Source organism: Nuphar pumila, chromosome 17 (assembly GCF_984573655.1).
Source record: "Nuphar pumila chromosome 17, dmNupPumi1.hap1.1, whole genome shotgun sequence".
In the NCBI taxonomy this organism is placed as follows: Eukaryota; Viridiplantae; Streptophyta; class Magnoliopsida; order Nymphaeales; family Nymphaeaceae; genus Nuphar; species Nuphar pumila.
The window spans coordinates 5,533,200-5,549,055 of record NC_143265.1 but is presented as its reverse complement, the minus strand read 5'-3'; positions in this window follow the sequence as shown (position 1 = coordinate 5,549,055).

The window sequence follows — 15,856 nt, the reverse complement described above, 5'->3', positions numbered from 1 at the left end:
AATTTGTCTAGCCATCTTGGATTTCTGAGTTGGGCTAGCTACATGATCAATGATCAACGGCTGGGCATTTAAGACAACCTGCACCTAGGGATCTTATATTGAATTCCCACACTTTCTAGCTATGTTAGCCTTCAAGCCAACTGTGCATTGAAAAGTAACAAAAAAGGCCATGAACATGAGGTGCAGATGGATTGAATTTGGTCGAATCTCGGATCCAAATCCGACACGTTATTCTTGGATATGAACGTTAAAACAAGACATTGATGTGAATTCGGATTGGTATCTTTTTGTTGGATCTACATTTGGATTTGAATTAAATCCACTCTAATTGCACTTTTCACATGTAAATTAAACCTTGTTTCCAACCTTTTTATGATGGACGCATTGTTAACATATAAAATTCGGATCCGGTTTTGACCCTACTGCACCAGATCTAATTTTGAATTTGAGTTGGATCTACCGTGATCGTGACATACCATACCCATATGCACCTTGCACCATAGTATCTTTTGGTCATTTTACAATACCAATGGAATTACTATGGATCTTGTTTGTTCCTATGCTCCAACTTTAACAGGGACATTTTTCACTCAGCTGACTAGTGAATGGTGGATAGTTTAACTGAGCTGGTCAAAACTCTGACCATGACACTTGCCTTATTGTAACCTGGAAGTGGGGCCCAATATATGGGTAAACTTGGGTCCCACATGTTATGGTCTAATCGCTTAGACCTAAAAATATCAGCTTTAATACTAGCCTAGTTTCTTGAGACTTAAGGCCTGGCCCAAACCTAACCGGCTTGACAGACTTAGTAGGCCAGGTCCACTAAACTTTAGGTCAAGTCTGAGTAGCATAACAATTAAGCCTGATGGGCCAGCCAGGCCTAACTTGTAGGCGTATTTAGTTGGTGGGTCAGATTTTGTTAACCTCGGCCCAACTCGAACCTGCCTGTTTGCACCCCTACTTGGTAGCACTGGACCATCTTCAAGTAGGGGTGCAAGCGGACCGTATTTGGATTGGATATTGGACCCGGCTGAAGGTATTTGGGACGGATACAGTTCATAAAATAATGTTCGTTTCATAAATTAATGGGTCGGATTATGAATAAAGTCTCTGACCCAACCTGTGTTAGCTACTTCTTTACCCCTTTCTTTTGGATCCAGTACCAGAGGGGATCAGACTATATCCATATCCAGAATCCGACCATGTATTTTGAATCAGATCTGAATCTAGATCTCGGCCACTCAGTGAAAGTCAGATCCAGAGTCAGGCCAAGCCTAACCTAACCCATAGCCCACCCGTTTGCAATCCTAGTGTTGCGTTTGCCTTGAATTCACTTTGCTGCATGTCCTGTTTTGATATACAACAACAACAACTACGCCTTCATCTCAAAACAATTGGGGTCGGCGATATGAACCAAAAAAAAAAAAATCATTCTGGGTCTTCCACATGAATCCTTCTCCTCCAATCATTTCTATAACTTGGGAGAAAAAAAAATGGAGAATTTTATTGGGTTCCGGTCTCGCGGCACCTGCGCGCGCGGTATGGACCTTTCTAAATTTTGCAATTTCTCTCAAATAACAAGTAGGAGTTTCTTTTCGTTCAGAAAAAAAAACAAAAAACAAATAGAGGCAGATTCCGTTGGATCATGATTTGTATAAGCAGCTGAACATAAAAAGTTAAGCTGTGAGAAAGTGAATCTCATTTACCTTTGCTAATGAGAGTCACTTTCTAATTTGCTTGAGATTCAAAATCACATTAGACCCCATGTGATTCTGATTCTCAAGCAAATTAGAAAGTGATTCCCAATCATGTGTTTTTTGAAAGGAGCAGCCGAACGTATCCTAAGAGTTTCCTTGTGTAACAGGGAAAATTATTTTCTTCTTGGAGAGGGTTAAGAGAGTTTTTGGATATACTTGGTTTTCTCATAGAGAGTGCTTCTGTCACCTCTCAAACAATCTCTTTTGATCATAACGAATCGTATATTTTGTGTTATTTTGTTTGCTATTTCTTTATTTCTAAGTTTTAGTTTACTTTTGCTTGTGGTTTCTTAACACCTAACCTCATTTACTTATTTGGATCAGGTGTACAAATGCAATCCGTCCTATTTAGAGATGGGAGGTTTGGGAAGTTAGAGGTGCAAACAGATCGGATTTGGTCAGATATTTAATCCAGATTTGACATATTTTCTCAAAAATGGATCTCAAAATAAGGTCCAAATGTGGAACCTGACTGGATTCAGGTTTACATGATAAGACCTTTTCTGAATCCAGATTTGGATCTAGATCAATATTTTGTCAAGCACATATTCAGATTTTGATTAAATTCCCAATATCAAATACATGAAGATCTTGGAGAAAATGCCTTTTCATGAGGCAGCTAATTTGAAGCTTAATTTACTTGTTAACAAACAATCTTTTTTTTTAATCAAAATTGCCCATGCATATTGTCAATAATAGTAGGCCATTTCTCACTCGGTAAGACTTGATACCGATCCGATTGTATTGGGGTTTGGACCTACTAAGTAAGTTCAATTAGCTAATTGGTCAAGTTTATAATATTCTAGTCGATAGACTTGGAATCGGATTGGAAGTTAAAAAACCAAGTCAGATTTCGACCCGAGAACTGATTAAGAACCAATGATTTTTACATGAACGCATATTAAAAAATCTAGTCTTAACCATTTGCCTGGGTTTGGTTCTTTTTCTTTATTTTTCGATGACTGGAAAGTGATTTGGCATCCTCACCGTCCACAATGTACAGGGTCCTTGTGGGATGAAGCAATGGACGGTGAAGATGTCAAATCACTTTCTTAAAGTGATTTGACAGATCACCTGTGAAACTCCAAAGTCTTCCTTCTTGGTGACATTCATGAGTCACCCTTTCAAATGAGCAATGCCATTCATAGGCAGCTGACCCAGTTTGGTTCATCCAAAAAATTCTCGAACACTTATTCTCAATGTATATATTTTTGTATTTTTATTCTTTTTTTATGTCAGCTTTTCAAATTGATTTTGTTTGCTGTTTCTTTTTGCATAAAAATGCTAGAAATGAACAAATCAAAGTGTCACGACTGCTTAAATGTTGGCCACTAGGTCTAGTGCAGCCAGGGCCAGGGCCGTACCTGTGTTTTATGGGGCCTGAGGTGGAGGGAAAAAATGGCCCCCTATTAATAGTAGGAGTTCGGGGGCAGGGCTTCGAAATTTTTTGAGCTCTTATTAAAAACGGACTCTCTAAAAATAGCCCCCCTATTAATAGTAGGAGTTTGGGGCAGCGCCTCGGAATTTTTTGAGCCCTCTATTAATAGTAGGAGTTCGAGGGCAACGCCTTCAGTTTTTTTGGAGCTCTTATTGAAAATAGAATCCTTATTAAAAATGGACCCCTAAATTTTTTTTTGGCCCAGGGGCCCTGAGGACCAAGTCTCATTAGCCTCTTGACAGGTCCGGCTCTAAGTGCAGCAGATCCATACAAACTTTTGCTCAAAGACCAAAGGGTTCCCACGAGTTTCGAATAAGGATGGCAGTGGATAGGGGAGAAACAGGGCCCCGCCGCCTCGCTCCGTTTGAATCGAGGATGGAGGACATGAAATGAGAAATGAACCGGGAATGGAGGTTAAAATCAAAACCCATGTAGGGATGGATTTACTCTTGCCCCCACCCTGCCCGGGCTGTCCTTAATCTCTGATCTTGGCTAAAAATTATTATTATACCCTTATATTATAAAATCCTATATATATATATAACCCATGAATTTTACATACTACTGCCCTTGGGTCAAAAACTCAAGGTCTTGCGGAGGTCTATTGCTCTGCTCATGTGTATCATTCTTTTGCAAGGAAATATGACAATTTATTTGCCAAGAAAAATTATGGTAATTTACATATAGGCACCAAATGAATTTACATTTAGCTCTCAAGTTTGAAATATTGAAGAAAACACCTCACTTTTTCAAAATTGATACGTTGGCCACTTATGTTAGTTTTACTCTCTGTAATTTATTTATTTGCCCTTAACTCTAACTATAAAAATGGATAGCTAAAAAAGCGACATTCAATAGTTTGATGGGAAAAAGTTTGGAGTATTATTTTTAAGGGTGCACTAGAGTTAAGTGAATAGAAAGCAACTCAATCAGTCCTCTTAAGCAATTTTTTAAAAGGTTAGAGAGGTTAAATATAAATTTGACATATGTTAAGTAACTATATATAAATTACTCGATAACCTAAACTAACGTGATAATTAGGTCACAATTTAACATATCAAAACACCATCTTAGCTTTTTATATTAGGCAAATGGCTTGTTTGCTTGTTGTCATTGTTGTCAGTATCAGTGTCTATTGGCCTGAATCGGTGAGGCATATTGTATGGCCAGAAAATTGATACAATACTTACTTGAATAAGTAGCTTAAAATTAATTTTGTAGATCTTTGTATATCTTGGTACTATTAGGGTAGATGGTGTACCTATTTTTATGGGCTTTCTTTAGAAGCTCTTCTCGAATCGGCAGGTTGTTGGACACTCATTGTAACGACCCCAACTCATCCCCTTTGAAATTGCGGAAATTTTTTTTTTCTAAAACAGTGCGAAAAACTTCCCAGAGACCCGAGGTCCTCACAGTTCTAATTCCAACTGGATAGCCATAAACCACAAAAGAACTTGCAATTAACATCCATAACTAACCATTACCTTTATTCATGAATTTAAAACTAATCTCAAAAATAAGGTGTCTGACTCAAGTAACCACTGATGACAATAAGCAAATAACAAGAACACTAGACTGAAAAAACAAAATAAGGAGCCACTCTGTCCACAAAGAAGACTGTCAAAACTCGTTGTGACTCTCGCGCCCTCGCAGTAGCTGTCGACTTCACGGATCACCTATTCATGCGAAAAACTAATGAAGTAGGGTGTCAGAATCGAAATCCTGAGCACAGCTACTTCTTAATGAAACAAGTGAGATAAGAGTCAAGATGAGATATCATGCAACAATTAATGGAAATACATACAAGACAGATTATAGCAATTGAGAATTTATTCATGTAAAAATCATAAATGCTAAGCATGCAAGGACAGTAAAGCAGTAGCATCTACTAAAATTTCAGCATGCAACAAGAATTAAACATTCAACACCTACCCTCATGTATTGAGTAAGAAAACCATTAAAGTATGCATGATCTAATGCATAACAGGAAAACTGCATGTCTTTTGTGCAATGCATGAATCATTTTATTATCTTCCATTAAGTCTTTTGTTTCCTTATGCATGCCCTATTAAATGCATACAACTTTTAAGTTTCTCTTTTTAATTACCGTTGCCCGCGGATACACCAAACGGGTACAAACCCCGAGGTTAAGTTAGGTTCCCAGGGTAACTTAGCACACAATTTATATTTTATTACTGGGTTCCAACTTAGCCCTCGACCGAATCACCTTCGGAACATTAGACCTCCACATCTAATGTCGGGGACACAAGGGACACCCCACGCCCACAAGTGCCACTTCCTTGGTACCAAAAACAACAGTTGTGTCAAACACACCACTCCCGGGTAAAGTGGCGGACTCTCCCTAAAACTGTGGCCAGGAGAAGGAACCTCAATATCGGGTTCAGGGGACCAAAATTAGCACACGGAGTTTTGTATCCTCTCAGTCTCCCCAAGACCGGATTTTTAAGATCCCCATTCTCCAGATGAGTGATCCCAGAAGGTTTATTACACTGTGCTTTATTATTACTTTTTATTAAAATTTAATTTCTTAAGTTTTGCAACATCATATGCAAAAAGAAAGACAAAAGCTCGCATCTACCTCGCGAGAGCCATCACAGGACTCCGGCCTGTAGAAACATATAGAACAGTGCAACAAAGTTGAAATATTTATGAAGCATGATCTTTGAAATGCATTGAAATGAGCAAGAGAAAATATTCCCACAGCTCAGGTTTACCAAACCCTCGATGATTCATTTTGATCACCGGAACAGTAATGCAGGAATCACAATCATATGTAATGTAACAACACACATCAAGTACATTAATGAGTAAACATGTTCCAACAGTCATGTACACCACCTCAACTCCTAACATAAAGAGAAATGAGACTGTAGGTACATAATTCATGCTCAACACTACAAAAAAACAGTTGATTAGCGACGAAATTTAGCGACGGAGTTATATCGTCGCTACTTAGCGACGGATTAACGAGAGAAATGAATCCATCGCTATATTTGTAGAATTTTACGAAACTAGCGACAGATTATATTCCCTCGCAAAATCCGTCGCTAAGTAGCGACGGATTGTGCGAGAGAATATTTTGTCGCAATAAATACGACAGTTAGCGACGGAATTGCGACGGCTAAAATTTCGTCGCAACATAGCGACGGCCTAGGCGACGGAATATTTTCTGTCGCCTTTTCGTTTTTTGAATTACGATGGCTTAGCGACGGAATTAATCTGTCGTTAAGCCGTCGCTAAATGTCGCATTACCCCTAATCCCAGCCCTCTTTTTCCTTTCTCCTTTCGCTGCTCCCGTTCGTCGCCCTCTCCCTCCTGCCGCCCTCTTCCTTCGGCTACCCTATACATCCCGTCGACCTCTCTGCCGGCCCCCACCGTTCGCCGGAAGTCGATCTCCGTCAACCTTCCGCTGCCGCTACCGCCGCCGCTGCCCGGAGCAACCGCAGGTATTTCACCGTTAAATGGATTGGGGGTCGACCCTCTGCGTTTTCCGGCAGGGGGTCGACTCCGCCAGGCGGTCGACCCCGGTAGGGGGTCGACCCCCTGCCGTGTCCGGCCGGGGGTCGACCCCCTGCCGTGTCCGGCCGGGGGTCGACCCCCTGCCGTGTCCGACCGGGGGTCGACCCCCCGCCATGTCCGGCCGGGGGTCGACCCCCCGCCGTGTCCGACAGGGGGTCAACCCCGGCAGGGGGTCAACCCCTTTTGATGTCCGGCAGGGGGTCAACCCCCTACCGTGTCCGGCCGGGGTCGACCCCCTGCCGTGTCCGGCCAGGGGTCAACCCCCTGCCTTGTCCGGCAGGGGGGTCAACCCCCTGCCTTGTCCGGCAGGGGGTCAACCCCCTGCCGTGTCCGGCAGGGGGTCAACCCCTTTTGATGTCCAGCAGGGGGTCGACCCCCTGCCGGGGATTTGATTAGAGCTTTTATTTTTATTTTCTATGATTAGGGATTTGAATCATAATTTTTTTAATTAAGGATTTTTAGTTTATTTGGTTAGGACTTTAAATCAAATTTTTTTAATTAAGGCTTTTATAGTTAATTTGATTAGGGTTTTTTTATTTATTTAGAGTTTTTATTTTTATTTTTATTTTCTATAATTAGGGATTTAAATCACATTTTTTTAATTAATACTTTTTAGTTAATTTGATTAAGGATTTTTTTTATTTGATTAGGGCAGGTTTTTTCCTTGTTTGATTAAGGTTTAAATTGTGGCTTTTTTATTTAATTTTATGGTTTATTTTTCTTATAGTTTATGATGTTTTGGTTTATTTATAATTTATTTTCTTGTATTTTAAGGTTTTATGATTTAATATGGTCGAATAATTTGATTTTTATAGTTAATTTGATTTAATAGAATTTGGTATTCTTATGATAAACTTTCATAATTAGATTTAAGATGACATTGACTAAATCATTTATATATCAAAAAAATATCAATTCATATTTTTCTCAAAATACTCAAATTTTAAACATTTTTTAATTTTTAGATCCAATCCAAGATTTTAGATTGTAAACTTTTTTAAAGTCATGGTGTTTGGATCCAATTCGAGATCCAGATTTGAAACAAAGATCCATAATAAACTTGCTAAAACATGTAAAATAGTGAGTGGATCGGGTCATACGATCCAAAATGAAGTAACTGAGCCATTATCTATGACTGTCCAAGTTATGCGCACATTGTATGGTCGAAACAAACCTTGGGCTTGGTAAGGAACTAACATATCAGTGTTTTGTCCATTTTGTTTGTTCATTTCGTCCAATCTTGAACAAACCATCAAACAAGCCTTAAGAACCATAAATAAGAGTCTAAATAGATGTTTTTAATTTATTTAAATAAATTACAAAAGCCTGTGCACTCTGTTTGCAAAAACTAGCTCAACTTTTAGATTATTACATTGTAGTGCCTGCTTATCCATGATAAAATTCAATAGCCACTTGGTGTATAGAATTACTCCTTTTCCTTCATTGTTAATATCCACTCTTACGTTCTTTTGTTATTGAAATAAGAGATAAATATTTTAACCTTTTTTTTTTCTAACCATATATGGCCAACCAATTAGTTTATTACCAGGCGTGTCCTTTTTATAAAGATTCAAAAATCTGCAAACCTCTTTTAACTATATTTCTCATCGTATGTATGCAAATATGATATGATTGTCGCAAATCATTTTTGCAAATTTCACCTAAAATATGTGAATCTCTTTTAACTAGTTTTTTCAACGTACGTTCGCAAATATAATATGACATTCGCAAATCATGTTTATGACTGTTTTCAAAATCTATGAACCTCCTGTAACTAAATAGTTACCTTTATAAATCATTTGTTTAGAGTGAGATACCATTTTTTTTCATGGTATTTGATTCACCTCCTGTAACTAAATAGTTACCTTTATAAATTATTTGTTTAGAGTGAGTTTTTTTTCATGGTGACTTCATTTTAAAACATCATTTTTTTTGTGCAGATTTCTCAACGGAACTCGCTTGTGCCCCGCCACCCGTGGTAAGTAAGTGACAAAAACAATCCAAATCGGGTAAATACCAGTGGTGAGTAAGTGATGCAAGCGCATCACATGTTATTTAATTTATTGAATGTAACACTTTATTGTTCACACACTCACTTAGTTGTTGATATCTAGGACTGCTTTGTTGGAGTTCGGAGATCATGCTGAGCATGATTTTAATGTATGAATATGGAAGTGTTCTTATTTTTGGAGTACGGAGTCCATGCTAGGCATGGTAGTAGTTAGTGGGATATTGAAGTGTGTTTGTTGCAGGTACATGTTTGAGATTTGTTTGATATGAATTATTTCGATGTATTGCAATGTTTGATGTGATTGTATCCATGCTTACATGTAGTTACTTTCAATTTGATTATGTCTACCATGTGAAATTGTATACTGAAAGCATGCTTCAAATGAATGTATCGTGTCATGAATAGTTTGCACATGAAAATATTAAGTTATCAATGCATGCATCATAATTCTTGTGATTGTATAACATCATATATTGCATGATAAATTTGATATATTCTTCATCATAGCATTCTGATGGTTCTCTTTTAACTGGTTAGGATACTATTCGCAACATCATACGACAAAATGACTGCAAACCGTGAATGGATGTACCGTAGGATAGTGGACAATGAGTTATCGCATGAATATATGGATGGTGTTGACAGTTTTATTGAATTTGCAATGGCAAGTGTCAGTACAGTAGATCCCACAGGTCGGATTAGGTGTCCCTGCAAGATTTGTAAGAATAATCGATTTGTAGAACCTCATGGCGTTAGACATCACCTATACAAGAAGGGTTTTGTGAGTGATTATCAGAACTGGACGTTTCATGGAGAAGAATTTAGAAACGATTTTGATGCACGGGTGAATGTGGTGCACGATAATCCATATACAAATTTGATATTTGATGCCGCAGGAACAGAACTGGGTTCTGCTATGAGTTCTAGTGATGTAAGAACTGCCATAGATGAAGAATCACCAAATGATGCAGCTAGTAGATTTTATGATTTACTTAGAGATGCTGATGAGCCACTTTGGAATGGTTGTGAGAGTCACATTATCTTGTCTGCAGTTCTTCAACTAATGAATTTGAAGTCCGAGTATAATTTGAGTCAATCATGTTTTGACCGTTTGTGCATGATTGTGAAGAGTATGTTGCCTAAAGATGAGAAATTGCCACAAAATTTCTATCGTGCGAAAGTTATGGTCAACACTCTAGGTATGGGTTACAAAAAGATTGATGTTTGTCCAAATCACTGCATGTTGTATTTCAAGGAGCAAGAAAACGACATATCATGCCCGTCATGTGGGCATCCTCGGTTCAAGCCAAAGACAAGAGGCAATGGTAGCACGAGATCAAAGGAAGTTTCATACAAGTCGCTCCGCTACTTTCCTATCACTCCTAGATTGCAGCGATTGTATATATCTTCAAGGACAGCTAAACACATGAGATGGCATGCAAATAAAGTTTGACACGATGAAAACAAGATCACGCATCCTGTTGACGCTGAAGCTTGGAAGCACTTTAATCGTACTCATCAGAACTTCGCAATGGAAGTGTGAAATGTTAGACTCGGTCTATGTACAGATGAATTTAATCCATTTGGGGGTAGATCAACTCCATACTCATGTTGGCCAGTATTTGTAACTCCATACAACCTTCCACCAAGCTTGTGTATGAAACATTCAAATCTTTTCTTGTCTCTGTTGATCCCTGGTCCGACCTCACCTGGCCAAAATCTTGATGTATATCTAAGGCCATTGATTGATGAATTAAAAGTACTGTGGGATGACGGTGTTACCACGTATGATGCCCACAAAAAACAAAATTTCAACATGAAGGCCGCTATTCTATGGACAATCAGTGACTTCCCTGCATATGGTATGTTATCTGGTTTGAGCACACATGGGAGGTTGGCTTGTCTGTACTGCATGGAGGAATCCAAAGCTTTTAGATTGAGGCATGGAAGGAAGCCTTGCTGGTTTGATTGTCATCGTCGATTTCTACCCAGCGATCATCCGTTCCGACGTCAAAAGAATGCATTTAAAGCAGGCACAACTGAAACAGAAGGTCCATCCTCAAGATTGTCCGACATAGAGATTCTAAGAAGATTGCGATACTTTCCAGATGTATTAACAGATGCCCGCAGTCCTACACCCTTCCGTGAATTTGGGAAGGATCACAATTGGACGAAAAAATCTATTTTTTGGGAACTACCGTATTGGCCGACCCTATTGATACGACATAATTTGGATGTGATGCATGTAGAGAAAAATGTGTTTGATAATGTGTTTAATACAGTAATGAATATTAAAGGAAAAACGAAGGATAATCCGAAGGCCCGTATGGATTTAAAATTAATATGTAAAAGACCAGAATTGGAATTCAAAGAGTATAATGACAAAGTACTGAAACCAAAGGCAAAGTACGTGCTCGGATCTGATCAAATAAAACATGTATGTCAATGGTTGAGACAACTGAGATTTCCAGATGGATATGTCTCTAACATTGCTCGGGCTGTGAAGATTGACGATGGACAGTTATATGGGTTGAAGAGTCATGATTGTCATATCTTTATGCAACGATTGATACCCCAAGCATTCCATGATATGTTAGACAAACCTATATGGGGGGTATTGTCTGAGTTGAGCGGATTTTTCAGAACATTGTGCGCATCGGAGGTCGTTTTATCAGATATAAAGAATCTCGAGGACTCTGTCATCACCACTGTTTGTCTGTTAGAAAAGATATTTCCGCCAGCATTTTTCGATGTTATGGAACATTTGATCATACATCTTCCATATGAACTAAGGGTTGGTGGCCCTGTGCAATATCGATGGATGTACCCATTTGAAAGGTATATGTTTTTTTATATTTGTCTCTTTAATGACAGATATTTAAAATTTGAAATATATATTCTTGTCAGATGCATGTTCGACCTAAAAAAAAATGTTCGTAATAAAGCAAAAGTAGAAGGCTCTATTTGTGAGGCGTACACTTTAGAAGAGATTTCAAATTTCTCATCTATGTACTTCGAACCTCATATTCCAACACGTTACACATGCCCGCCCCGTAACGATGATGAAGAACAAGTAACTGTAGCTGACAAGCTGTCGATATTTCAACCACTTGGGCATGCATTTGGTAGTTGCCGATCAAGGCTATTGATAGATCGAGAGCAAGATGCAGCACACATCTATATTCTTTTTAATTGCTCAGCGATCGACCCATACATCGAGTAAGTATATGTATATGCAACTCAATTATAAATCCTTTTATGTTCTATATGTGGATACATGGCTCGGTAATATAAGTATTTGTGGTTTGCAAACGATTTGATCTGGAGTTGCAAAGCGAAGTTTCATATCTCACTGATGCAGAAGTACAAAAAGAACGTGAAACTAAGTTTGTGGAGTGGTTGAAACAGTTGGTAAAGAAGCTAACATAAATTTTGTACTTATAAACAACACTAAGTTACTTAATTGATCGTGATCACAATCATTGTTTATGTCTGTGCGTAGGTTCGCCATGGTGATGTTAAAGATCAAGGAATATGTGATTTAGAAAATGGTCCGACCAAAGTTGTGCAATGCTACAACGGGTATATCGTAAATGGTTATCGATTCCATACAAAAGACTATGGTATAAACAAATCAACGATAAATAGTGGTGTGTGTGTCAAGGGTAGCAGCTACGGTGAAAATGAACATGATTACTACGATGTTATAGAGGAAATAATGGAGTTGACTTACTTAGGCATGAATAACAGGGTTACGATATTCAAGTGTCATTGGTTTGATCCAACTGCAACAAGACTCGATAAAGCTTCAGGCATTGTGGAAGTGAATCATAAATCCAGGTTTGGAACATATGAACCATTCATATTAGCCTCGCAAGCTCAACAAGTTTATTATACTTCATATCCGAGTATAAAAAAGTCAGATAGAAATGAATGGTAGGCAGTTTGCAAGGTGAAATCCAAACTATACCCCGAGTATGATCAGTTACAGGAAGATGAGTTAGCTGAAGACAGTGATTACTATCAATCAGATGATGTCTATGACTTCGCTTATGGTCACGATGTTGCGCATGATATGCATGTCATATCTCCATTGGCCGATGAAACATTCATAGAGGAATGTGATCCAAATGATGTACCAAGTGGATGGGCAAACAATGAAGAAGAAGAAGAAGAAGAAAGTCAAACTAGTGACGAGGAAGAATTCTCAAACTAGTGAGCAAAATCTTATACTACAAACCTCTATTTAAATGCATTGTAATACTTGATGTGAGTTGTATTGCAATACTTGGTGTGAATGATTAAAAATTTTATTTGAATGTATTGTAATACTTGATACGAATGATTCGAATGCATTGTAATACTTGATGTGAATGATTTCAATTATTTGAATGTATTATAATTTATGCAACGAATGATTTGAATTAGTGCAATACTTGATGTGAATGATTTGAATTATTTGAATGCATTGCAATGCTTGATGTGAATGACTTGAATGCATTGTAATACTTGATATGAATTATTTGAATGTATTGTATGACATATGTTATTTGTTAGAATATGGTTCGTGGAGGTTATAGTGGTCGCTCATCCAGTAGTAGCCAGGCTCAGCCTTCATCTTCACGGGCTCTTGTGATAGGTATATCATATAACTAATTGGATGCTTGATTAATTCAAATGCGCATTATGAGAATTTCTAATGTATTTTTTTACATATGATGTTGCGCCTGTACACGACCCACCTACACCAGTTGATCACACAAGTCAAGAGCCAACACAGGAAACAGGGTCTTCTCAGGCTGGCACAAGAAGACTCATTCGAATAGTGTATATCGATAATCAACCGTAAGTATTTTGTTTTCAATTATTGCATATCTTTTAAATATTTTATATTGATATTTACTGTGTAACAATTCATGTGCTGCACAAGGTTTGAGCCACAAGAAGTAGTACGAGAGATTAGGAATTCACTTCTTCAACATCTACCAGGACCAGTTGCTCAATGGAAAGAGTACCTAAAGGAGGTGTTAGACAGATTGTGGTCCTCATTCATGGTATACAGTTGTTCCTCATAGTTAATGTGTTTCATAGTTAATTTATTTAAGCAATGTCTATAGAATGACTGAAAATATTTGTAGGCTTCGAATCGCTTCGCAACTACGGTGGAAGAAAATGATGCAAGGAAGGTGTGGCAGAAGGTGGCTGCCAATCGATTTGCAGACATGCTGCACACTATGAAGACTGCAGCAAAAAAAGCATCTGGCGTAGTAGATGATCCATTACTGTGGAAGGGCCATGGTCCTATTACTATCAGGAGAGATTACTGGGATGAAATGTGCGATAAGTGGGCGGGAGATGCATTTAGAAATCGCTCTGCGAAGGCTGCACAAAATCGATCGAAGATGCCCGAAGCCCATCTACACACAGGTGGATCTAAGACATTTGGGAGCCACTTAAAGAAAATGGTAACTCATCAATATATAATATTAATTTTATAAGTATTGTTGCAAACTTGTGTACTAAATCTTTTGTCATTTAACTTCGTAGGAAGCAGAAAAAGAAGGCAGTGTACCATATAAAGATGTGTTTGTAGAAACACATAAACGGAAGACCACAGGAGTCTTCGTATCAAAGAAGGCGAGAACGACAACGGTATGTATTAATTCTATTAATAATCATTGCAATATATATGCAAGCTATCATAATGTTATCATTAATTATTAATGAATACTTTAAACATTATTTTGTAGGAGGCATATGAGCAACAGATGGTAGAGCGATATGGCGATGACGCTACTCAACATCCATCATTTGATCCTACAGCATGGGTGACTGCAGCAGGTGAACCCAAAAAAGGTCGCGTGTTCGGGTTTGGGAGTAATATGAACACTTCACCAGTTATTGGTTTTTCCAGTTACGGCTCACCGACTTCTTGCGCCGACATAAGCTCCTAGCAGCCGACTATTCTTTCCAGTGATGATGTACGCGAGATCATTAATGAATCACTGAATAACTACTTCAAATACACCGTCGCCCCCTTTCTCCGAAATGAGATCAAGGCCGCTGTTCAGGATTGGGGATCTTCCATTCCAGGTCCCTCTCAGGTATAATCACATATTCAGTTTTTTGTCTGCCTTAGAACACATATGAGCATAATCGAATCACATATATAACTTTTTGCCTGCCTAAAAACACATATGAGCATGTTATAATCACATATTCAGTTTTTTGACTGCCTTAGAGCACATATGAGCATGCTATAATAACATATAGAGCTTTTTATTGCATTAGAGCACATATGAGCATGCTATAATCACATATAAAGTTTTTTTGACTGCCTAAGAACACATATGAGCATGATAGAATCACATATAAAGTTTTTTTGACTGCATTAGAACACATATGAGCATGCTAGAATCACATATATAGTTTTTTGACTGCCTAAGAACACATATGAGCATATTATAATCAGATATTCAGCTTTTTTGACTGCCTTAGCACACATATGAGCATGCTATAATAACATATAGAATTTTTTTACTGCCTTAGAACATATATGAACATGCTATATATCATTTATGATAGAATCACATATAAATTTTTTTGCTTTGCCTGACTTAGAGCACATATGAGCATGCTATAATCACATATTCAATTTTTTTACTGCCTTAGCACACATACGAGCATGATCGAATCACATATATAGTTTTTTACCTGCCTTAAAGCATATATGAGCATGGTAGAATCACATATAGAGTTTTTCTAGATGCCTTAGAGCACATATGAGCATGCTATAATCACATATTCAATTTTTTGACTGCCTTAGCACACATACGAGCATGATCGAATCACATATATAGTTTTTTGCCTGCCTTAAAGCACATCTGAGCATGGTAGAATCACATATAGAGTTTTTCTAGATGCCTTAGAACACATATGAACATGCTATAATCACATATTCAATTTTTTGACTGCCTTAGCACACATATGAGCATGATAGAATTATATATATATATATATATATATATATATATATATATATATATATATATATATATATATATATATATATATATATATATATATATATATATATATATATATATA